Here is a 26,643-nt window from a genome sequence, read left to right on the forward strand (position 1 = left end):
AGCTTTTGGGGTGATTGAGGGTGGTTTGGGGCCTCTGTGTTGGTGACACCACAGAGCAGCCCCAGCACCTTCAGGGTGGGCTCTGCCACCAGGAAAGCTCTTCCCATAAATCCAGCCTGTGCTACCCCTGCCTGGCTCTCATGGCAGAGGCACTGAAGGCTCCAACACCTTTCCTTTTCCATGGCAGAGGCTGCCAGGAGGGATCTGGCCATGGAGCTTTGCTCCAGGTGAATCCCAATGTGCCAGAGTTCAGAAGATTCTTCCCTGACGTGTTCAGCATCCTAGCCCGGAGGGGCGGAAGATGCTGCAGCACGACTGTTAAATGTCAGCTGTAACACCCCTTAATCCCCTTAGGATGCTCTGTTTGGTTTGAGAACTGTAAGAAGCACCATAAATGCACCTTCACAAGCTTCACACCGGCTCAATTATTTTTGCCTTGTAGGACTTTGATTTATGTCCCCTCAATTACTGTTAAACACGGCGACATCATTCAGCAATAAAATCCACCAACATAACTCGACAACACATTTCTTCTGCCCCTTCCTGCCACCTGCTGATGGCAGCACAGAGGTGCCCACGATAGGTGGGGCTGCAATTCCTGCCGGGAATTCTCCCGGGTGTTGGATTGCTGCTGCAAACCAGCCCGGCCTGATGAAGGCGGTTGTTCCTGTGCTCAGCACATTGGTCTCTCCCTCTCCAGATGGAACAGATTAGCCGAGCCCTGAAATGTTGTTAAATAAAATACGCAAAAAGAAAATACAATTATTGCTAAAGTGAAAACATACCGCATGGGATTATTAAAAGACCAAGATGTTTTACATTTTAAGGATGTTCTGAAGGGTTTTTTTTCAGCCTTCATGCACCAAAAGCTTGCAGGGGTAGTGTTAAACTTTTCCATGTGATCGCAGGGAGCTCTCCCAGTGCACGGCTCTGCCAGGGATGGGGTCGCCCTCTGTCCCTGGCCGAGTGCTCAGGGCTGTGGGGTGGGAATTCCAGGGGCCCAAACCCGTGTTTCCTGCTCCTGCACTGAGCACCAGGCACGCTCAGGAGCAGGGGCTTGGCAGAGTTTGTAAAGGGCAAATTTCTTGTGCTGCTTCTCCCCCATGCCCAGGTGGAGTGGAAATCTTTGGCCAGGAGAATTCCCTGCTGTCAGAGGAGCTCCCTGAATGTCATTTTTCCCCAGATCCCACCTCTGACTGTCATTTCCCCCCAGATCCCATCTGAACACAACTGTGCTCGAAGGCCTCCAAAACTCTCCAAGTTTGTGTGCTGTGATAAGCTCAGTCTAACAACCATTGTTGATTTTAGTGCCACAGACTCGCAGGGTGGCTTGGGTTGGAAGGGACCTTAAAGATCATCTTGTCCCATCCCCACGGGCAGGGACACCTTCCACTATCCCAGGTTGCTCCAAGCCCTGTCCAAGGTGGCCTTGGACACTGCCAGGGATCCAGGGGCAGCCACAGCTTGTCTTTAATAAATCCTGGCAAAGATAATTTTGAAAGGATTCTGCAAACCTTGGTCTATCAAGGATTGCTTTGGGCTGGAGTTGTTTACTAATTACAGGGATATACAGGAGGTGGGAGGTGCAGATGGATAACGTGAGGCCTGCAGTGATTTTGGCTACAGAAAACACAGCTGAGTTTAAAATAACCTGGGTGAGTCCTCAGCTCAGAGAGTTCGGCAGCACTGCCTTGATGAGTTTATTTGAGCACGTGTTTAATGTCTTTTTGGATGTGGCTGCAGCAAGGCCAAGCCTTGCAGACATTTTCAGGTGTGTGGTGATAATATATCACTTCTTAAATGGCCTTAGAAGGGGAGTTTTGAGCGAAGCTGCATCAGTTAATGTCCCAGGTCTCTCCTGAGCATCACTCCACCTCCTTAAGGTCCCTCCATCTAAATCACCTCGTTCATGATGGATGAAAAATAAATTCAGCTCCTTGAAACCGTTCTCTCCCATTTGGTTTTGAATGACTGGGGCCATCCTGGTGACTGGTGGCTGATGACAGGACTTGTCCCCAGAAGCCCAGCCTGGCTTTTCACCGGGCTGTCACTCACCAAGGACATTTCCACTGGAAATGAGTCCCTGTGGGAAGGGGTTTGGGGGGGATGCTCAACCACATCTGCACTGCAGAGCACAGCTGGTGAGGCAGGGCTGGCCCCTCCTTAATGGCTCATTAATTAGGGAGCAGTTATTAGACAGCAACCTGGAAACGCAAAGCTGGAAATAAAAAATCCCCACTTTAATCAGATTTTGTTGCAGCCACATGGAAAATTCCACCCCCAAAGAATTTGGTAGAGCCCCCCCAAAAGCCTGCTCTAGTTAAGGTGTTTTGTCAGCAGGAGAGTGGCAATTTCTGCCGCAAAAAAACTCCTGAAATTATGCAAATGCCTTTAAAATAGAACACAAAACAGAGCCCAGCTGATTTTTACAAGGTCCCTTCAAAAGAACCATGAATTTTTAGCAGAATTCTGGTGATTCCAGGGTGTTTTTCCACATTGTGGTACCTTGAGAATGCATAAGGGTGCAGGTGTGGGTGTGTGAGAGTACAAAAACATAAATATTTGTTTAAAATGTCGGTATTTTCTGTTCTAAGAGAAAAAGTTCAAGGCTGTGGTATGTCCAAAATGCTGCTTTTTTAGCATGCAGGAATATTTCTCTGGTGGAAAACTTTGCAGAAAACCAAATATTAGGGGAAGGATTGTGGAATGTGTTTGCCATGGCAAAGGTAAAATCAGCAATGGGGGACTGCTGAGCGCTGCTCTGCATTTTAAAAATGTTTGCAGATTCATGGAAAAGTGGGAATGCAGCAGAAGGAAAGGGAGCTGCTGCTGATGACAACTTTCTTTCCTCTAAAAAACAACTGGCTTGTGGCAGCCTGGAGTTGAAGGAGTGGACTAAGAGGAGTTTTGTGTCATAATATCGTAACTCGAGTGGGAAATCTGCTCCAGGCTGGGCCAGGATCTTCATCCCCATGGGGAGGCAGCACAGTCCTGCTGGGGAGCTCTCAGGGGTGCTGGTGGCACAAAGGGACACCAATTTAAATCAGCTTTTCCACTGCCAGTCCTTCACCTTTTTACTCCATCCCCATCACATCCCTCACAATCAGATCTCACTGATTATTTCCAAACGCTGGTTTCAGGGCATTCCTAAATTCCTGAGGGACCAAGTTGATGTCTCAATGCATTTTTATTGTTAATTAAGTGTCTTTCCACCAGATCCTCTCTGAACCCCACCCCTAAACCCCAAAACCCCTCATCCATGCAGCGACTCCAGCCCAGAACTGAGGGCTGGCAAACTGGGGAATGCAGTTTCATCTTGGATTTAAACCTGATTTAAACCTGAGCTCTGCCACAGCCCCCCCAGGTGATTTTATCGAATCACTTAATCCATCAGGATCTCAACTTCCCCAACCAGAATTCAGGAAGAAAAGCGTTTTCCTCCATCCCATGAAGTGTTTTGCAAAGAGGCCTCTGTGATGTACTTAGGGATTTCCTCTGTGGAAGCTGAAACACCTCAAATCCTGTCAGAACCCCTCCAAACGTTCCAGCCCAATAAAGTTCAAATGGGGAATAACACATTTGTTAAAAGAGGCACAACTTTATGCCGAGAGGATGACATGGCCAAGAGACCATACATCCCTCCAAAAAAAAAAAAAAAATTAAAAAAACGAGGACAAGATTATCCAGCCAATGTAAACTGGAGTGGCGTGGTCGGGGTTTTTAAGATTTTTAGAGACACTTGGAATGAAAGAGGGAAAAATCCCACAGCCAAGTCTCGGGCACCACACAGCCTGTGTACACTGCAGGAGGAAACCTGGGTTATGAGCAAATATTTTAGTACAAATCAAATGCCTTCCAGGGATAAGCAGCTGGGAAGGCGGGAAGAAATTAATATTGGGAGCTTTAGAACTTCCCAGAACTATTCCCTCCCTCCTTGATTGAGGGAATTAACTTTTATTTTATTAACTTTTTAATGCCCTTCTCCCATCCAGAGTGCTCGGAATGGCTTCTCCCCTCCTCCAAAAGAGCTGCCCCGGGGATGTTGCTCTTCTCAGGCTTTAAGTAGCAGCTGGCTGTGATTAAGTGGATTGGGAGGATCAGTGCTTGATTAACTTTGTGCTGCTCCTGCTTTGCTCAGGTTCCTGCAGGAGAATTAATCCCTGGGTTCAGGAGAATGTTGGGCTCTAATGGATACCAGACCCTGGGAGCCCACCCAGTGCCAGAGCCTGGTTTGGACACATTCAGGCTTCATTCTCCTGTCCTGCAGAGGTGAAACTCCTGTGGGCTCGGAGCGGAGCTTTGCTAGGCTGGGCTTTAGTGGAGGTGTTCATAAACTCACCAAGTTTCCACCCAGCTCCATGTCTTGGTCTGTTACTCTGTTATTGTACTTTCCAGTGCTGTAGAGAATCACGGAATGGTTTGGGCTGGGAGGGACCCTAAAGCCCATCCAGTGCCACCCCTGCCATGGGCAGGGACACCTCCCACTGTCCCAGACTGCTCCAAGCTGGCTTTGGGCACTGCCAGGGATCCAGGGGCAGCCACAGCTTCTCTGGGAACCTGTGCCAGGGCCTCCCCACCCTCCCAGGGAACAGTTTCTCCCCAATATCCCATCTAAAACTCCTCTCCTTCACCTTAAGGCCATCAGAGGTGTCTGGGTAGGCAAAGTGTTCTTAACCAGAATAAATTCTGGGTAACACCAGCAGAACTGAAGGCTGTAAATGATGTTTATTTTGCATCATAAGCCAATAAACAAATACTGGCAAAGATTATTTTGAAAGGAATCTGCAAACCTTGATCTACCGAGGATCACTTTGGGCTGGAGTTGTTTACTGATTGCAGGGATATCACAGGGATTTCACACAGAAAATCAGATTTTCTAAATTGAAAGTACAGCAGTGATTGAACAAAACCCCAAAACCTCAATCTCTGTAATGGTAACGTAAGAAACACCAGGCTCTGAGTGTATAAAACGTTCTTTTATTACCCCAAATAGGTGGACACGTTTTCCTGGAGGGAGATCTCTGAGCAGAGCTCCTTGTCCAAGCCCTTGGAAAGCAAGGGATGTCCTTTCAGCAGGGACAGTCATGCAGGGGACTTAATTTTCTGCAAAGACAGGAGAATTTATTCATCCTTTGCAAAAAGTGACACTCGCTGACCAAAACCTCACTCTGAGTATCCCCAGGTGACCAAGCCTAAGCCAGGTTTTATAATGTCCTTTTTCTTTTTCAACCTGAGCCCCAGAAAGGGGCAGGGAAAGTGAGATGAGCACAAAGTAAATCCAAATTCTTCTATTAATGTGCATCATGAAGTGATCAAATGTGGCTCTAACAATGCTGTCATTTCCCACTGTAGAGAAATCCTACAACAACCCTAAATCCATAATTGAGCTGAGGAAGCTGCTCTCCCAAGGAACTTCTGGTTCATTTAAACTGCAATGTAAAAATAGTAAGAATTTTAAAAAGACATAAAAATCAAGAGAGTGCAAATGGGAGCTTGGCTGTGCTTCTGCACTAAATTCTGCCTTGATGGAAACGAATAAAGCTCAAGTGAAGTCCACAGGCATCTCCTAATTATATCACAAGGTTTTATTCCACTTAAGTTTTCATGAAAGACTCCTGATTTCTTTTTATTATTCTCCATGGGAGTATAACATAATGGTTAACCAGGAGAAAGGAAGCCAAAAAAAAAAGCCAAGATGAAACTCTTGATCGCCGTGTTCGTCGGGATAGATCAATTGTGGGGTTTCAACCGGGTATGGAAATTCCCTGCTTGCAGTATGGCTAAAAAGAAAGAGCATGGATGATTTAACAATTTACATAACCTGAGAGACTCAGCTGCAAATTGAATGAATGGGGCTCTTTGTTTTCTCTAAACTGGAATAAAAAGAGGGGGAGAACAAAAAAAAAAAAAAAAGAAAAAAAAATCTTATATAATTGTCTCTGTGACTGGCATGATAGGAAGTTTTCTGGCTATTGGTGGAATTAAGAGTGCGAATTATGAGAAAACACAAAGCAATCAGGAGGCAGTTGAGCAATTGTACAGAGGCACTAATAGAGAGTGACAGAGGCAGGCCTGCTCAGGGCCGGGCCTGCCTTTGCACCATTGTCCTGAGCAGATCTGGGTCCCTCTCGGGGCGCTCGGCCCCTGAGTGACCACAGCCCCTCCAGGACATCCCTGCGGAGCTCAGCTCCCGGCACGCTGGGGATCCTGAGGCGTGGCGTCCTCTGGGAGTGTCCCAGCTTGGAGCAGCCTGGCATGGTGGGAGGTGTCCCTGCCATGGCACTGCCTGGGCTTTGGGGTGCCTTCCCACCCAAAGCACTCCAGCATTTACAGAGGGCACATTTTCCCGCTGGATTTTGGGGTCTCGGTGTCTTCCCACTGCCAGAGCACAAATTCCTTTCCTGGGGCAGCCCAGGGGTTGAATTATTTGTCCTGGGGAAGCGTCACCACCTCAGTTATTCCATTTCCACCACGGCCCCTCTGGCCTGGCCACCACACACCTCCGAAAACAGAAATAATTTCACTCTCTCTCACGTGGGCTCCTCTGTTAAACGTGGATCCCTCCAACAAATCCAGGGAAATCCTGAGCTGTTTTAGCCACCCCTGGCCCCCAAACCTTCCCCCTGTGAGGATGCCATGGGGCAGCTGCTCTCCCTGCCTGTCTTTCATGTTTAAGGCCTGTTAATCCAGCACGTTTGCAGCAGGCTGGAAAGGCCCACTCAAATAAACAGCTGGGAATGGGGATGGGGATGGGGATGGGGATGGGGATGGGAATGGGGAGGGAAAAACCTCTGGCAAACATCTGGCAGCAGAGCTGGTGGCATATGGGGCGTATCTCCTCCCTGAACTGGTGCAAGAGGGAAAAACAAACTTCACCCCTTGGACTGGAACCAGCAGATGAAAACAAATTAACCTTTTTTTTCTAATTATTTTTTCTGTGTGTGTTGTGTACTTGAGCCCAATGTCTGTTGGAATGTCCTGCTTTAAAGCTTTGGCTTAGAAATTCCTCAGTTTGCCCCCTCCCCTCGGAGCAGAACCAGTGCAAGTCAACAAATTCTCCCTCATTAATCATGGCCAGGATTCTTTTTCCTTCTTTCTCCTGCCCCAATCTTTGCATCTGCATTTTATTTTCACATCAGGAATTCAAATTATCAAATTGTGGCCTCTAATGTGCTTATAAATTTTTTTCTTCTTTTTTTTTTCCCAAACCTTTATCCTTCAACAAAAAAAATTTTCCTTAAAGGCTCGTGGAATAATGACCCTGGGTGGGCATCATTTTTTTCAGAGCAGATCCTGACCATAAAACCTTCATCAAGATGATGATGGGAGCTCAATTTTCTTATTAAACTCCAGAGATTTCACACAGAAAATAAGATTTTCTAAACTGAAAGTACAACAGTGATTGAATGAAACCCCAAAACTTCGACCACTGAAATTGTAATGTCAGAAACACCAGGCTGTGAGTGTATAAAATGTAAAAAAATTAAAACCTTCTATATCCAGCACTTAAACCTACACAGGCCCATGAATTCTGGTCTATTTTATTTCTTATTCCCCAAAATTTGATACAGCAACAGTGGTTTTTTACCCACAGTCTGCTCCCAAAAATAATCAAGTATTTCGAGGGCTTCTTTTAGGGTACATTTTTTTCTCATAAAAAATAATAAATGTCAATATCTGAACCACATTTCGGTATTTTATTCGATCTGGGGCCTGCCAACTCAAACAATGATTTGTGTCTTTATAGGAAGGCACTTCACCATTTTCAAATAAATATTTAAATGCTACTTCACAGGAAAAAATATTCCTGTGGTTAGGTGAGACATGCTGAAAAAATCAAGGCTGGTCCTCAAAGAGCTCGTGTTGTTACACTTTCCTGTTCTTAATTTGCTTAATCCTTCCTCAAACTGAAAAATTCAGATCAGAGCAAGAGAGAAGGTGTTTTAAAAGGAGCTTTGGTACTCACAGCAGATTTCTTAATGAGTTTTATTTTAGCAGTTTGCTGCAAAAACAGATGGGTATGAAACGAGCTTTAATCTTTATCATTTATCTTTGTTATTCATAAATTCTGTGTCTGCCAGGCAAAGCCTCTCCATCAAAACTGGAATAAGGAACAGATCTGAAAGGGATAAACTGATGGGTTTTATGTGTGTTTGTAATCAAATAGGTGTCACTTGAGTATTAAATTCCCAGTTTTCCACTAAAAACCCAGGGAAAAATGATGGAAGGGATGATGATGATGAACACCCTGACAAAAATTTGTGCTGTCACAGGGAACATCAGCACCTTCTACTTAAGGAACTCTCAGAAAAAGGCTGGGTAGGAAAAAAAAGCAGAAAAAGATAAGTATTTGCACCCCATGAGCTGCTCGGTGGAGAGAGAAGTGAATCCTGGCTTTCTGCCTGCCAAAAAATAAGCTTATATGGGACAAATCCTCTACAATTTCCCTTTTCCAGGCAGTTTTTCCAAGTCCTGTCAGACCTGCTCCTGCTTTAAACTGGTAGAGAAGCTCATCAGCCGCAGAGCCCTGATGGGGTTCAGGTCCAGCCTGGTCTCCCACCCAGGAAATCCCTCTGAAGCTGTGGAAAAACTGGGATCAAGATCATGGAGGGCTGAAGGAAAATTTCCCTTTTTCAGGCAGTGTCTTTTGCTCTTGATGCTGGAACCTCCCAGCACCTGAGCCTCGCCCCTCCTCTCCTAATGAGCCCCTCGTGCTTCCCAAATCCTGAAAACCCCTGATATTCCCGTCCTGATGCCCCCTTACTCCACGTCCTGATAACCCCTTATCTCCTCCAGGAGTAATGGGCTTGCCCTGAGCAGGATTTGGCTCCTTTGAAGCAGCCAAATATCAGCTTTCAGAACTGCATCCCCTGCACTGCAGGGCTGGGAAAGAATAATCCAAATCTTTCTTTGGGATGAAAAAATCTCCTTTTTTTCCCCCAGGCACTGAGGCAAGTGTGAGGTAGCAAATCACACATTACTCTATTTCCAAATGAGATCCCTTTGGTCCACCTTTAATACCATTTTCCCCCTCCCCATGAATTAAATATCCGTTCTTTTACCACCCAGTTTATTTGATCATCCAGGAAGATAAATGGCTTCTGCTGGAATATTAAACAAAGGGAAAATTAAAGTACTGGGAAGGGTAAACAATGGAGTAAAGCACAATTTCCTTTCTGCTGCGTGGAGAAGTCTGCCTTTCTTGCTGAATACCAGCACACAGGCTCGAATTCTGGCCCTGGGCACACATGGAGCTTTTCTCCCTCAAATCAATGGGGTCTGGGTGAATTTTGAATCAAGTGGGAGCCAAGGAAGGGTTTTCTAGATAAGATCCACCCCAAAAAATAAAATTTATCATGAAGTTTAGCACGAGGAGTTTTTAAAATCACGGCTTTGGTTCTGTTTCTTGCTTGCTCAGCGTTGTTTGAAGCAAAGATAAAGTGAAAAATGTTATTTTAGTTGGGTTTTGGGCCCAGCCTGGTGGGACAGCACCAAGAACTGGCTCATCCCCCTGGACACCACCAGCTCCAGGGACCACCAGTCCTTCCACCCCCAGGGATGGATCCTGGGAAGAGCTGGAAGGGCTCAGCTGGAAGCTGAGGAGCACCAGCTCACTTTCTGAGAGCTGGTTGAGGTCAGATTCCTCCCAAAACACCCAGAAGAGAAGCAATTGCCTTCCCTGAGTCACTTCTCCCTCCAAAGGGTGCCACATTCCAGCAGGGACAGCAGCTCCACCCCAGCCCAGGATGAAAATTCCCAGGTGAAAATAAGAACAAATATCCAGGACTGACAAATTCCCTCTGCCCTAATTCCTCCTGACTGCTGAGTGCTCTTTCCTTTCAGCTGCTCTTCAATTTAGAATTTCAGAAAGGAGTTTCTTACAGTATTCCAGGAGCTCAGCCTTAGAACTCTGAAATAATTCCATTTGGCCCATGACTGATGGGAAGGGAGGACTCATTTCTTACAGGATTGCCTCTATTCCATAGGAAATATCTGAGAATCACAGGGATTTTTCTCATTTTTGCAGTTACAGCCCAGATTCTGTGTTTAGGCTGATTGATCACCACAGAAATGGTTCTGATGGGAATCTGACAAACAGCAGCGGATCAGGGTTTGATCCGTGGATATTGATTCTCCTCAGAGTTTTGCTGTGATTCGTTTTTTTTTCAGCAAAGCCACCCATGGATCAAAAAACTCTCCCCTGTGTAGCCGAGGCATTTCTCGGTTTATTATTGCTGGATTATTCCCGGAATCCAACGTGGATTTTCAGGCAGACTAAACACGATGTGGGGTGGAAATGGGAACGTGAAGGACTGGGAGAGGGGCAGCAGGAGAGCTCTGGGAATTCCAGCAAGGCAACAAAACCCCGGGGGCTCTGTGGCTGCCCCAGGTGAGGCTGAGATCTCTTTTCGGGAGGCAGAAGCCAAAGCTGGGGATTCTGCGGAGCTGCCCTGGCTGTGACCTCCATCCCACCCAGGGCATCTCCAGGGTGCAGGAATTCAGATTCCAGGCTCACTGAGGCCTGACCTGCCCCTGACAGAGATGGATGCCCAGCTCTGCTAATGGGCTGTGGCAGCTCCATGCTGGGATTGATCCCGACCTGGGATGAGCCAGCTCATTCCCACTCAGCCCCTGCTTCCCCCTGGGAATCCTGGAATATCCAGCACCCTCCTGAGCTCCCTGTTGTCCTCCTCAGGACTAAACCCCACAGTCACAACCATCAGGAAGGTTTGCAGTGGTTTTGCAGATGTTGATCTTCAGCTTTGTGTGCTTGAAGGCAGAATCTGCAGCTCGTTTGATGATCCACAGTTAGGTACAGAGGGGAAAATGCAAACCTAATTAGTGCAGACATAACTTTATTTAGGATCAAAGTAAGGGTGGGTGGGAAAAAGCTGATGCTGGTGTGGTTTTGGGAGAATTTATTCGCCACAACGAGCTGTGAGTGGCTCTCAGTCTCCAATTTTTGCAGCCTTCAGAGAGTTTTTAGGCACGTCCTGAACAAGTCTGAAAAGAGAAGCACCAACTCGGTCAGCCTTTGTGCTGAGCACTTCCTTGCCCTGTGTTCCCCTCTCACTCCATCCAGCCCTCTGACCCTTCATCCTTCTGCCAAGGAAGGAGAATTGCCCCAATCCTGGCTGATTCCCACGACTTTGCAGCTTAGTGAGCACTCCCAGCACTCCTTCCCCAAGCGCTTCCCTCCCTCGTTGGGTTAAAGGGATCTTTGAGCAGCCCCTGAACCTTTGGAAGTGCCCCTGCTGCAGACACAGAAACGTGCACAGCTTCCAGAGAAGCCTTTCCCCGTCTCCTTGGGATGCTGGGAACGGGGACGAGAGGTCCAGCCTGACCTTCCCAGTTTGGAAAACACTCAGGACCCACCTCCTGTGGTCCAGGGTTGCAGCAGAACCCCTGGGAAGTGTTGGGTGCTACATCCCGGGTTCATCCTTAGAGCTGCACTTGAGGAAGAAACAGATTCCTCAAAAAATCAAATTAAAATCCTGAAAGGAAACATTTTCCTGGACAATTGGCAGGAACATTGGGCACCCTCTTTTTGGATTGCTGTGTGCAATTTCAGTCCCTGCAGGACACAGGGCTAATTTAACGAGGCATGAATTTAAATATCTTAAGAGCTCAACAAAACAGGGAGAGAATCAGAGAGGTGAAAAGTCAGTGCCCCTCCTTGTCCTGCTGTCTTCTTTTTGTTGGCTGCTGGGCTGGGAGACACAAAATCAACTGGAGCAACACAACCTGTCTGAGTTTTATTCAAATCAGCCAATTAAAACATCAAGCTGAAATGTCAACGAACATGTTCTGGCCACTCAGGAATTAAAGCAGGAAAGCATCTGTCTGTCCTCACCACAAAGCAGGGAAGATTTTTAATTCCACTTCTGCAGAAGCTCTGACAGGAGATTGCAGCCATGAAAAACACGCTCTGCAGCGGGCCCTGCCTGGCTGCCTGTCAGCAGCTGCTGCTCTGACGCCAAATTAGAGCCAGTTCAACACCTTTTGCCTTTTTTACTCCCAGGAACTCTTTACCAGGCAGGGTTCCGGGTGCACCACCCACCTCTGACGCTGCCACAACTTATCCAGCGGCTTGTTTTTACCTCCCTTTACTCCCCAAATGCTGATTTGAGCTGGTCCCTTTAGTCATGAGAACATGCAGCTTGAAGTTCCTCCAGCTCTACATTTTCTCCAATATAAAATCCAGAGGATTTAAGGCCGAATTTAAAGATCTCCTCTATTTGAGAGGATATTGGGGTGACCGTCATGTCACCAGCCCCACTCCTCCTGGAGTTCCCTCTTTGTGTCATGGCACTCGGGGCTCTGCTCTGGGTGACAGGGGGATGATCTCAGAGCTCTTTTCCAACCCAAAGGATTCCATGAGAGGAACTTGAGGCTGATAACTCCAAACATTGCAAGAATTCAATACCTACCCAGGCTACCCTGGCAACCTCTGGGCTGCAGACAGAAATTGGTCTACAAAAGAAAATAAGATTTTGTCAGAGTTGATTGATTTCCACAAAAACGTGGAGTCTCAGCAAGTCCTCTTTTTAAAAATGGAATTATATTGTGTTGAAGAATTCCCATTTGCGTGGTAACCAAATATTAGGCTGAGATCTAGACAAGTGTTTAGATCCTTTTTTACATTTCTATTTCATAGAATCTTTAAGGTTGGAAAAGACCTCCAAGACCCTCGAGTCCATTTGAAGTGCACCAGATAAATAAATGTAATTTTCCAGATAAATGTAATCCACGCTTGCTCCAGCCTCTCAAATGAATTCCGAGGGCTCTCTTAGGAGCATGCCCTATAGATGCACACACAGCTGGAAGCCTGGTATCCAACGTTTCCCAAAAAACGAGGGAAAAATGGGGGGAAATGGGAAAAACGGGGAAAAATGGGGAAAAAATGGGGAAAAAGAACCCCCAAACAAACAAACAGAAATCTGTCCATAATCCTCATATTCCATGTGTTTCCAGTTGAAGGAATTGGCAGGATGGCTCCTCACAAAAGCCCTGTGCAGAGCTGCTGCTGTCTCTGCAAGGAATATTCTTGTCCCCAGTCCAGCTCAGGATCACAAACAATATCTTGGAGCTGCTCCTGGGATGATGGATTGGATATTTAGGTGAGGACTGCCAGAGAAAAGGAGGAGTTTCATTTTTATCTCGTTTTCAGTTCTTATTTCTCACAGCCATAAAGGCTCAGCTGGCAGCAGTGATGCCTCAGGTCTTCAAAAGCAGGATTTTTGCACTTTGGGTGGAATCCTGGCTGAGGAGCTTCCACTGGATGAGAAAAGAGAGGAAAATGTGTTGGGATCCATGGGGACAGCCCAGGTTGCTCAGAGGTTGCAATGGGGTTAAAAATGATGGAAAGGGAACAAACTGGAACCACATCAGCACAGATGAGTGGATGTGATGAAGGTGGGATTTTCCATGGCATTTCTTCCAAGCTCCAGAATTTCCTGAGTTGCACAAGGACCTTTGAAAAGACTCTCAATGCTCGATGTCCAACAGGGATGGTTTAAACTTTTTATAGGAAATTTTGGAAATAACAGCAAATTCATGGAGGTGGAACACAACAGAGTCCGTGAATCTCCAGAGTCAGATCCCCAAGGCTGTAGAGAACAAGGAGAAAAGGCAAAAAACAGATTCCTCCGCTCAGAAATTCCCAGCTGGAGTAACCTCCAGGCTCCTGAAATTTGGGTGAAAAGTTGTATTTTTCCCAGGTGAGGTCACGGGAATTATGGGATTCTGCTCACCCGCTTTGGGGTGGGAGAGAGGAGCTGGGACACCTCATTCCACATCATTTGGTGCTGATGTGGGGACAAACAGGACCCTGACATCCCATCCCAGGCAGATCCTACAGCAGAGGCTTCCTTCCCCTGGTGAAGGAAATCATTCCTGATTCTGATGTGTGGCGAGCCCAAACTGGGATCATTCCATCATTTCAGAGAGGCTCCCAAATCAGCTCCATCCCTTTCTTCTGGGGGCTCCAAAAAGGTTTGAAATATTATGGAATATTCCAGTGTCCTTAAATTTATAGGATCAGAGCTACACTAAATTCTCCCTGTTAAAGTTCTGACCCAAAAATGATAAAACTCCCTGAGATGGGCTCCACACCAATCATTTTATCTCCTATAAATCAGCCAGGTCAGCTTTAGATTATCTGTAGAAATTTTGTTTTCTCTATTATGAAAAAAAAAAGAAAAATCAGGGAAGGGAAAAGGAATTCCAGTGTGCAAATATCCAGGAGAACAGCTTCCTTATTGTTCCAAAATATCCTCTTTAATGGCATTACCAGAAAATCAGCCTTTTACTAGAAAGATGGGCTGATTTTCCTGCCCAGGCTGGCAGCTGGGAGGTGTCCTGGACAGGGAGCTCGGGAATAAATCCATGGACATTAAACATGGAACTCCTCCATGAATAAGGAGGGAGGGGATCTCATTAATGGCCTTTCATCTTGTCTTATTTTATGAGCTTCCACTGCAGCCTCCTCTGTCTAGTGGTGGCTTCCAACAGGACTGGATTTGGCTGAAAAGTTTCACCCAGGGAAGTTTCCCACCTGGAAATTCCCGTCCATGTTCACCAGGATGGGTCCCAGACTCTCCTTGCTTCTGTCAAATCATTCCTGGCCGATCTTGTTCTGCCATCATCTCTCACAACGTGGAGCTGGAAATGAGAGAGGTTAAACCTTAACAAAATCAAAATTTCGCTCTTTTCACAGCTTGAACTTTTCCATGAAATCAAAATAAATCTTTCTGACACACTTTGGGTTCACAAATAATGATCATGTTTGAGTTTTTCAGCTGAAACCGAGATTAAAAACAAGTTCGGAGCTCATGAGCCTCTTCTGGAGAGGATTTTTTGTGTTCACACCATGTTGCAGATTTAGTCAATCACCATGTCTGGGCAATCTGGTTTTACAATAGAATCCCAAATTCTGCTGATGTTTTCAGGGTGCTGCTCCAAGAGAAGTAATAAGCAAAGTGATGATCATAGAGGAATTTTATTTTTAGGGAATTGGGAGCACAACTTCCTGAAAACTACCAGACCAGATAATGTCTTTTTCCCTTCTCCCTCTTTTATGGCAGGCACTTGTTCTAAAAAAGTTCCCCCACTTTCTTTCAAATGGACTTTTAAAATCCATCATTTCGTGCAGCTCTGGAAAATCAGCTCCTGTGCTATTTCCTTTCCTTCCTTCCTTTCCCTCTCCTCTCCTTTCTTCAACCCAGCCCTGCATTTTAAATCAGCTCTGAGAAATAAAGCAAAAGGAGCTTTAAGGAGTTGAAATCTCTTCATTGTGACAGGGCCATGTTTTTTTTGTGTATGAGCCTAAATGAGGCTTTAGAAAATGATATGGTCCCCCGTAAATGGATCTGCTGTGGTCAGAGCCCATTAGGCAGGGGAAGAAGATTCCTCAGGGACAGCTGAGAGCAGACTCGGAATCCCAGAGGATGGAGATCACTGTTTACCTTCCTGCACGGAGAATTAATAAATGTCTCCATCTTCCACCAGCAGCCCTCAACCACTGGACATAAAGGAAACAGAGTGAGTGGGGGGAAAAAAGAAATGGGATGTGTGTTTTTCCCTTTTTCCTTTGGTGCTCATTCGTGTTTTCAGGCAGTATTTGCACATTATTCTTTGCTTGCTCCCTGGAGGATTTTCTGCCCTGACTTGGAGGCAATTCATCTGTCCTGAGCAGGTACCTAAAGATAATGAAGAGGCCATAATTTAGGAATCTTGGCCATCTTGTCCTTGGAAGACTAATTTTTGGCCTTTAAGTGTCGAGGTTGGTGAAACGGAGGCAACAGCAACAAAAAGGCCCAGGCAGAGGGACCGACAGAGCCCTGGGCTGGAGCAAATTCCCAGAATAAATGGATCCTGGAGTCCCTGCCCGATCTGCACAAGGGACTAATGATTCTTAAAGCAGAAGCACTCCCTGCTTCATCCACTTCAGAGCTCAGAGTTGCTGCTTTCATTTTCTTTCCCTGTTTTTCCACAGAAACTTCTGTCCCTGGGCCTGTCCTGGAATTCCCCATTTCCCTCTGCTCTGGGAATGCTTTGCTGAGGTTTGGAGGTTTTGTTGGCTTTCTCCAGCACAGAAGGATGGCTTGGATGGGGTTTAGGAATGGTGCTTCCTGCAAGCAGTGATTGATCCCGAGGTGGGACAGGGTGTGAAGGAGTTTTGTGCTCACAAAATCATGGAATCATGGAATGTTTGGGATGGAAGGGACCTTTGAAGGTGATCCAGTCCAAAATCACTGCAGTGACCAGGGACATCTTCAACCAGAGGCTGCTCAGAGCTGCGTCCAGCCTGGCCTTGGATGTTTCCAGGCATGGGGCAGCCCCTCCCTCTGTGTTCCTGTGTTTTACCCCCCTCATCATAAAATAATTGTTCCTATCGTCTGAATCTCTCCTCTTTTCATTTAAAACCACTCCCCTTTGTCTCAGTGCTACAACTCCTGCTAAAATCCATCCCCATCTTTTTTATAACCCCTCTTGAAGTATTGAAAAGCTGCAAAAAAGTCTCTCTGGAGCCTCCTCAACGAAAAAATCAGAACTCTGAAGATGAACCATGGTCTGGCACCACCGCAGTCTCTCCTCCCAGTTCCCCCCCACGTGGGTCTGGTTTCTGTAGGAGCACAGTAAAACTGGAGGAGATAAAAGCAATGATCCGTGCAGCACATCCATCCCAAAGAGGAGCTGGACAAAGCTCTGAGCGTGAGCTGAGCTCCCAGCCAATGCTACATGTTCGAAAAGAGTCCTTAAACTTGAAGATTATTTCCAGGCTAAATCTCTCGAGATGTTTGCAGTGTAGAATGGGAGAATCAGGGCATGGTTTGGGGTGGAACGGAACTTAAAAGTTCTCCAGTCCACAGGCAGGGACCTTCCACTGTCCCAAGCTGCTCCAAGCCCCGTCCAACCCGGCCTTGGACACTTCCAGGGATCCAGGGGCACAGCTTGGAGCTGGGTTTATTTCCTGTGCAAACGCCAAAGTGAACCCTGAGCCAGCTGCTCCTGTGGTACCAAACCAGCTCCTGAGCCAGCAGATCAATTATGCAAATTAGAAAATCGGTTTATTTTCTAGGAACTGGCTGGAAAATCGGCCCCACCAGGAGCAAAGGGCTCTTTATTCCTGTGAGCAGTGGCTGAACAAAGGACAGGAGTGTGGAAGGAATTAATCTATGGGGGAGAAAACCAATCTGGAGTCTGACATTCCTTCCCTCCCAGCTCCCTCTCTTCCCAAATCATGCTGGATTCGCCACTGGCTTTCAGGGACCATGTGGAATAACAGAAATAGGAACTCTGCCCGTCATTCCTCGATGATGAAGTGGCTCTGCACCCACTCAGAGGTGCCTGTCGGAGGTTTATGGTCTCTATTCTCCTTTCCTTGGTACCTGATACGACTCCAAGGCCCCTGAAACATTTCCCAGCTGGATTTCCCTTGTCTTCCATGGGATTTTCCTTTTCCATCACAAAGTAAAACAAGGCTCCAGTTTAATCCCGTTTTATTGCCACCAGCTCCTCCACACTTGTCCCCTCCATCACAACTCATGTGTGTGGGTTGGAAACCTGGGAACAGGGACAGGTTATGTTCAGGAACCCAACTGGAAATATCCGGGAGTAAACCTGGGAACAGGGACTGGTTATGTTCAGGATCCCAGCTGGAAATATCCTGGTGCAAACCTGGGAACAGGGACTGGTTATGTTCAGGATCCCAGCTGGAAATACCCTGGAGTAAACCTGGTGTAAACCTGGGAACAGGGACCTGTTATGTTCAGGATCCCAACTGGAAATATTCTGGAGTAAAGCAGGTGAAAATCTGGGAATAGGGACCTGTTATGTTCAGGATCCCAACTGCAAATACCCTGGAGTAAACTTGGTGTAAACCTGCGACTAGGGATTGGTTATGTTCAGGATCCCAGCCGGAAACATCCTGGAGTAAACCAGGTGAAAACCTGGGAATAGGGCCCAGTTGTATTCAGAATCCCAATTGGAAATACCCTGGAGTAAACCTGGGAATAGGGACTGGTTGTATTCAGAATCCCAATTGGAAATACCCTGGAGTAAACCGGGGAATAGGGACTGGTTGTGTTCCAGCTCCCAACTGGAAATACCCTGGAGTAAAGCAGGTGGAACCCTGGGAATAGGGAGCAGTTATGTTCCACTTCCCAACTGGAAATTTCCTGGTGAAAACCTGGGAATAGGGCCTGGTTATGTTTAGGATCCCAGCTGGAAACATCCTGGAGTAAACCTGGTAGAAACCTGGGAATAGGGCCTGGTTACGCTGCAGCTGCCAAATGGAAATATCCCGATTTTAGGAATGCCTCCCTTGCCCCTGGTATTTTTTCAATGCAAAGTTCATCATTCTGGAGAATAGAAAGTGAAAAAGTGAGAAAACATGAAAAAAGTTAAATTATTCCCTCTTTCCCACTTGTCACTCTTTTATAAATGGAAAAATTATTCAATATTGTGCTGCCCGGAAAAAAAATAAAACAGGGATGGAATTATTTCTACCACATTTTTGCCAGTTTTGTGCCTTTTCCTGCACAGAAAAGAATGAGCAGAGGGGAGAGGAGGAGGGAAGAGTCAGCAATGAGGGAAACAGGGTGATGAAAAATTGAAGTGCATAAAATGAAGCAGAGAAATCTGATTTTCATATTTTTTAAACACAGGAATAAAGCCCCATCTCTGGATTGAAAATGTTGCCCAGGTTGACATTTCAAAATGAAACACAGGTTTTCATTTCAAGGCTTCATTTCAAATCCACACACACAAAATCAAACTGGGTTTTGAAATGAAAACACCACAGGGAAAATAATATTTTCAATGGAATTTTTTTTTTTTTTTTTTTTTTTGCCTCCCCCTCCTCCAATAAACAAATAATTTGGTTTTCCAGGAAACTGTAAAAGCAAGAACAGAGGGTGAAACAAAAGGGGACAAAAGGGGCTTTGCCATTTGGAGCACCAGGGTTTGCTGAAATATCTGGGAGTTCCCAGGGACTATTTCTGGCATGGAAGGGGCTGCTCCCAAACATCTGGGGGTCATTCAGCAGCTGTAAATAAACCATTTGTTATTATTGAGGGGTTTTGCAGTCCCTCAGGTCGTGGGGTTTCGGCTGGAGAGGTGGCTCAGCTCCTATCAGTGAACTTCTCCTCCACGGGATATTTTTGGGGATTCTGTTCCAGCAGCAGAGCAGTCAAAGGATGATGTTCCCCCGTTAACAAATGGAAAATGCCCCCTCAATCCAGGTGTTCCTTGGGGATGGGGCAGCTCCCAGTTTCCATGGGCTGGGCAAACTGGTATGGTCAGGGCACACGGGCAGCATTGAGCTCCTGGTGTTTGTTCCAGGGATTTTTATCTTCTCCATCAGCCAGAAATGCACCTGAGCTCCAAAAAAATGTGTCCCTGAGCTGACTTTAAGGTGAGGACAGAGCATGGGGAAGAAGGAATGGCTGAAAGCCACCTCCAAGTCCAGAGCTCCTTTTCCAGCAGAAAGCTCGGCTCATCCCTCAGGATTGCAGTGCTGGGATTCCCGGGATGACAGAGCAGCCTGGAAAAGGCTGTGCCAGCCCTGGGGATGGCCAGCAGACGTGGCTGCGCATTTGCAGGACACGTGAGAGCTGCTCCTGGTGGGAAGGGCACAGCTGGCCTTGGGATAGCTAAATCCACAAATCCCAGCCCTGTGCCTGAAGCCACCTAAGGAGAGGAGGCTGCTTTGCTGCAGGAATGGGGATGGAATGCTGGGAGAAATGGTGTCTCAGCTATGGCAGGTCAGGAAAATGGGGAAGAAATGATATTTTAGCCCTGGAAATCTCAGGAGAAGGTGGATGAAATGGTGTCTCAGCTATGGCAGGTCAGGAGAATGTGGGTGAAATATTTTAGCTACAGCAGGTCAAGAGAAGGTGGATGAAATGATATTTTAGCTCTGGAAATCTCAGGAGAACGGGAATGAAATGATGTTTTAGCTTTGGCAGGTCAGGAGGAAGTGGATGAAATGATATTTTAGCTCTGGAAAGCTCAGGAGAAGAGGGATGAAATGCTGCATGAAATGATGTTTTAGCTATGGCAGGCCAGGAAAATGGGGATGAAATTGTGTTTTAGCTCTGGAAAGCTCAGGAGAATATGGGTGAAATGATGTTTTAGCCATGGCAGGCTCAGCATAATCCCACCTCCCACCACAGCCCGATCCCGATTTTCCCTGACCCAAGAGCTTTATCAGCCTTGCAATCTGCAAAGAGCTCTCAGCCCTCTGGCCATGGAAACTGCTCCGTGCTTCCATTCCTGCTTTCTAAACCAGTCCCTGTGTCCCTTACCCCAGGCTGGGGGCTGGAACGAGCTGATCCTTCAGGTCCCGTCCAACCCCAGCCCTTCCCTGACTGTGCCTTGTGTGAATCACTCAGGGCAAACGCCCGGCGCTGCAGAGCAATTTGGGGTTTTCAGGACTTTTCCGTGAGTTCTCCACCATCAGGAGCTGCTGGCTGCGGGCAGGAGAGATGAGGTGTCAGTGCCCAGGGAGGAAAACTGTGCCTTCTGTTCCTTTTCTGGGGACACAAACCACAGTCCGCATAGCTGGGGTGGGGATGAAATGAGCTCGTGGTTCTGCAGCTGCACAGGCTGTACTTTGGAGCATTCTCTTACACAGAGAACATGCAAATATATTAGCAGGAAAAAAGCTGGAATTGCCCATTAAGGCTCGTGATTAATGCAGTGCTGAAAGCTCCTTTAAAGGGCTGCGCATTGCAGCTCACTGGAGAAGCAGAGAGAAGAACAGGAATACGAACGCTGAGCAGCGCTGAGGGTGAGAACGGATCCAGAGTGGCTGTAGAGGGCACTAAAGATCTTTAGGATTTCTCGGGGAGAAGAGAAAGCTCTAAGTTGCTTTTTACACTTCACTATTAAAAAAAAAAATTTAACCCTCTTCAGCAGCAAGCGGGACCAGATCAGACTCCAATATTGCAGCTGCTCCCCTTTTCACCACCAATAACGGCCTGAGCTGAGCTCTGTTTGTATTTGGGGTTTCTTTCCTCCATTGCTGAGGACTGGGGAGTTGTGTGGAGCCCTCTCCCAGCACCGATTTTGGCAAGACAGGATCTGTCTGTTCAGCGCCAGGGAATCTCATTCTTCAGACAAGAAATCAGCCTGAGCTGCTGAGAAATGGCAGTTTCTCATCAGGTTGTCGTGGCTGAAACAGAGGAACCACAAAGAGATCTGGTCACATTAATAGGAACCCTGAAAAAGCCTTCCCTGTGTCCCATAACGCTGGGGGTGTTTCACTGGTCGGTTTTGCGTGGCTCTGAAACGCCTGGCTGTGGCTGGGATAGAGCAGCTCCTTTCTTGTGGGATTTTCTGCCATCAGGAATTGGAAATCTCACAAGAAACCCTGTTCTGATGAGATTCCCAGCCTGATACGCAGCCTGGGAGAGAAACTACTGATTAAAATCTGGATTTCAGTGCTTGGAATGGGTCAGGTCTAACCCTCCAAGAAATAAAGATCTGAAATGCCTCGTTGGGAGCTGAGATTGTTTTCAGATTGCAGATTGAAGCCAATATGATGGGCAAACTCTGCCTCTTCAATCAGCACGGGATATCTTTTCCTGCAAGGACATTCAGGATTTATTCCACAGAGCTGATCCCACAGGCTCCTCTCCAGGAATCTGCACAGTCATCCTCTTTTCCCTGGGTATCCTGTCAGCTTTGCACCAGCCCCAGATTAGAAATCCAGCGTGACTAAGAGCTCTGTCTGCTGCCTAATTACATGGCCAGGGCTGCAGTGGGGCTGCTCTCCCTGGAGTTTCTATCCTGGAGGAAGTGGCCCTAATAATAACTTTATAATTTCCCTGCTATGGTTTCGCTGGGAACCTGCCCCATGGGCTCGAGCCTGAAGTGCGGACCCAAAAAATACCACAAGGTGCAACAAAATCCTGACAGAGCCATGGATACACCTCAGGAACGTGAAGCTTTGTAAATTAAAATGATCTGATTTCTCCCAGCTGATCCCGAGGCCTTGTCCAGACCCCTTCTCATGCGCCGCACTGCTGAGGGTGTTTAATTACCCAGGCCCTTGCATTCCCCAAAGGAATTGCAGATGGAGAGGCTGCAGACACCGAGGCATCCCAGTGAGCTGTTTGAAGTGAACTCCTGGAAGTCTGGCCAGTTCCTGACCACCCCAAATTCGTGCTGTCAGGGCTTTGGGAGCTGCACAATTCCCTTCAAAAAGGAGCCGGCTGCCCTTGGCTCCCCTCCTTTGGGAAGGGGTGCAAATGGGAGTCACGAGTTTTAGCCATGGTTTGGGGATAGGTTTGAGTTGGGTTTGTGGTTGATTTGATGTAAAATTGAGATATAAAAGGCATTTTCAGCCCAAAAGAGAGGCCACTGGGAGCTGTTGGCAGGGATGAAGCTGGTGGTGATCCCCAGGAGCAGGCGGAGAGCAGCCTGCACGTGGGATTTGAACCCATCTCCCTTTTACCCCGGGATCTGCTGCAGTCTGACTGTCAGCTTCCATCTCCAAACAGACGTTCCCACCCACGAGCAGCATGTCAGGCTCAGCTGGGTCTGCGAGCAGCTCTGGATCAGATCAGGGCTCATCTTCCACACGCAATTCCCAGCTCAGATGGAAGTTCTGGCCACGGGGAACACATTCTTCCCCCAAAACTGCACCAGACAAGGGGGAGCTTTCATATCCCACAGCCACGAGGGCTTTGCTGTTTGCCCACACAGGTCTTGCTGGGTTGGTTTTTTCCTTCCCTGGCTGAATTCCCAAAAGGGTTTTGGCAGGGAAATCTTCACATATAAACAATCCTGTGACCCCCAGGTTCAATTCCACAAACATTTGTGTCACCCCAGGTTAACAGGTGAGGGGATGGGGCTGCACGACAGGAGGGTGCTGTGGGATTCCCCTTAGGGAAGCAGGTTTTTTACACTTGAAAAGCAGGAAAATTCTGTGGGAGCCTTCTTGTCTTGGATCCAGCGAACTCATGGATAAGTCAGGGAGGTCAGTGGCAGTCAGCCAGTTGGACAAAGTAATGTAATCTCCACTCCTGCTTCCAACAGGGTGCTGGTGACAAGACCTGGATGGTTTCATCCAGATTTGCACCAAAAACACAACCCTTTTTTAATATCAGTTGGAAGGGGGAAAATAAAACCCGATTTCAAACTTAAAACCAGAATAAAATATTGCAGTCTGGAATGCGAGTTCTCCCCAGGAACCACAGATCCTCTCAGCTAACAAAAAAAGATGTAGCTGAACTAATAAAAATAGTCAGACAGCAAAAAGGGACCACATGCTGCACCGGGCGCGAGCCAAACAATTGGGATTTCACTGAAATCTTGCTCTGACATCATCCCACAGAAAGCCTGGAAAAGCTGGAGAGCCCAAACTGCCGAGCTGGGAAATCAGGGAGAGCTGGGAGCTGCATCCTGAGGGCTCAGAGCCACTTCAGGGCCACTTTCACGAGAAACATCAATCAGATTCCTCATTCTCAGGAACACAGAGCAGAAGGGCTTAAAATCAGTGTCCCTGAGCTGGGTGAGCTGGGCAGAGCTGGAGGGCTCAGCCACCCCCCCATCCCGGCCGTGCCAGAGCCAGGGAATGCCCATGGGCAGCTGGGGAGCTGCCTGGTGAACTTTCCTTTTGGAATGGCCGTGCAAACAAGGCACTGGCACAGAGAGTCAGTGCCCCCAGAGCTGATGTGATACACAGGATTCACAGCTTTGACCTTTCCTTGGGATTCCCCTCTTCTGGGTCCTTCCCTTCCCTTCCCTTCCCTTCCCTTCCCTTCCCTTCCCTTCCCTTCCCTTCCCTTCCCTTCCCTTCCCTTCCTTTTCGGGTTTTTTCCCTTTTCCCATTTCCCTTTTCCCTTTCCTTTTCCATTCTGCCTCCCCCATCTCCAAATGAAGATGAAATCACCTTTTTTGTCCTGATGGCAAACCTGCCGATTATTAAAAATTTTCTGATTTCTCCTAAGTGACTTCAAACCACTCTGGCAGATCTGTCTCCCCCAGCAGTGGTCACTAACTCAGGGATGAACACAAATCCCACCCCAGGACAGGAAAAATCTTTAGCAACACCTGAACAGCTCAAACTGCCTCAGCCAGCTTTTATAAATCAATTTTCATTCCCTACAGTGTTGCTCTATTTGTTGGTGGCAAAAGCCTAAAACCAGAATTTTCTGCATTTTGTACCTCATCGTTAAGTCCTGAACTGGGTAGGAATTTATGTCCCTGTGGGACTCCTGAGCATTCATGGATCTAAAAATTCTGGGGGTATTTCATTCCCCCAGCCTTAAAAACACAGTTCTGGTGTCAGGAGCTAAATGGCAGCAAGGTCTGGAGAACCAAGAACTCCAGATTTGAAAGCCAGAGCATCTCATTTTTTGAAATAAATCCAAATATTAACTGCCCTTATTGTCATGTGGTTAAATACATGGGGATTACAATGATGAAAAATTAAGTGAATTGAAAATTAACTGCCCTTATTTTTATTTGGGTAAAGACATGGGGATTACAGTGATGGAAATTCAAGCAAATTGAACATTACCCGCCCTTATTGTCATTTGGTTAAAAACATGGGGATTACAATGATGGAAATTTAAATTTAGGTGGAATTTGGGCCATGAAATTGGTACTTATCCCAATGTTTGAGGCCTCAGGAACCGGTTTTCCAGAGCATCCCAGGGATGTATGTCTCAAGGGCACCTGGAAGATATTTCCCATCCCTTTAGTGACTTGTGCCTTAGCAGTTTTTGGGGAACTCCTGGATTTTGTGTGTCTGGAGAGCTCCAGAATCCATGGAAACTCCAGGCAGAAAATCTGGCTGTGCTGGGAGCAGCTGGAGCCCCGTGCCTGGCTGATCCCATCACATGAGGCTCTTTGCACGTTGCCCTCCTTTCATTTGTGGAGAATCCAACAGAAAACAGAACAAAAGTCTCCCATTAATGATTTCTCCTCGTTGAATGTCCCAGCTCCCCACAGAGCTGCTCCCCAGGCTCTGCTCAGCCCTCACAAAACACAATCCTGGCGTCCCTCCCTGCTGATTGTCAGCATTTTATTGTCATCTTCCTTATTGTGTCCTGCTCAAAATGAATTTACAGACTCCTTTGAGCACCAAAACACTGAGAATCAAAACACTGAACCAAACTTCGTGGGGTTGGAGGGAAGCCGAGTTGATTTTCCCCACCTGAAGGGTCTGAGCTCATCAAGATTTTATCGTTTTCAGGCCCTTTTGCCTCACAGATAAAGCAGAGTTGAGGCACTCTCCAAGTGAAAAGCATGAAGTGATTCAGTCCCTGCACCTCCCACAATCAAACCTAGCAGTTTAGCAGGCACATAATTAGTTCTAATTAGTGTAAACGAGTCCAGCCAGATTATACTGGAACACGAAAATGGCTTTAATGTGACTCAATCACTCCCCATGTGAGCCTGTCACAGTTTATTTGTATCAGAAAAAAACCCCAACACAACCCCAGATACCAAATAATGTGGAAATATGGCGAGCTTTGGCATTCCAGGGTGCTTTTAGCTGGGTGGTCCATGGAAAAGGGACAATGGGACAGGTGCTAAAATGGATGGTGTGAGCTCCTCTCTGGAGCCAGCCTGTCCCAAGGAGAGGGGGGATGGATGGGCTGATGGAAAGGGCTCCAGCCAAAAGTTTGTGGCACTGCAGGCAGTCCCAAAAATCATGGGGACCCTAAATGAAGGGAATATTTCATGTTCGAAGGCACTCCTTGCTCTCAGACATCAGCCCTTTTATCTGGGGCCGTCCATGAGAGAGTAACAACACATGGAGACAGCGCAGGGAGAAGCAGATTTTAAATGGAGATTTGGGGGTTTGACTGATAGCTGAGCTTTGCTGTTTCCCCAGGAAATAAAGAGTCTGTGGCTCCTCTTTCACAAACCAACCCCTCTGCTGCACGGAGGGTGAGAAACATCGCTGAAATCTGCTGCTCAACAAAGCAAAATGCTCCTGACCACACACTGGTGCTGCACAGCAGGGATTTCAGGACTCTGTGGGAATGCAGCATCCTGTATCAGAGGGGAGCTCTTGGGATCCAGGAGTAAATCCGAGACGCTTCTTGCAAGCAGAGCTGGAATGTGTTACCCGGCATCCCAAACCTGACTTCACTACATCTTAATCAGCCTCATCAGAGAAAAAACAGGCAAAAAACGGGCTTAGGTTTCAATGGTTGTGGCACAAAGTATCTTCAGATACTGAATTTTAGCTTGCAGGTAACAGGAATGAGTGTTTCAGTCTGAATGGGAATTAGACAGCTTGGAATGCTGGCCCAAAAGGAAAGGAACAGAGTTTCACCTCCTTTCTGCACCACGGACATGCTGGGATATGTCTTTATCCCCCCCCCACAGGGCTGGGATTAAGTCCAGGCTCAGTTTTACATCAGCACTGTGCTTAGTTTGGAGCTGTCATCCCGGGCTTGGCTGGGAGCAGGCACAGAGCTGATCCAGCCTGGCTGTCCCTTCCTGGGACACGAATCCTCCCTGGGGACAGGATCTGCATTCCCTGGTTAACCAGATCAATCCAGAGCTCGTCCCTGCACCAGGCATTCCTCTCCTTGCAGGGAGAGCTGGGGGACAGCAGGACGATCCTTCCCTTCCCTTCCCTTCCCTTCCCTTCCCTTCCCTTCCCTTCCC

This window comes from Corvus kubaryi, unplaced genomic scaffold (genome assembly GCF_017639235.1).
Source record: "Corvus kubaryi isolate FWS band 111438036 unplaced genomic scaffold, C.kubaryi_AGA036_p1.0 37272, whole genome shotgun sequence".
NCBI lineage: Eukaryota > Metazoa > Chordata > Aves > Passeriformes > Corvidae > Corvus > Corvus kubaryi.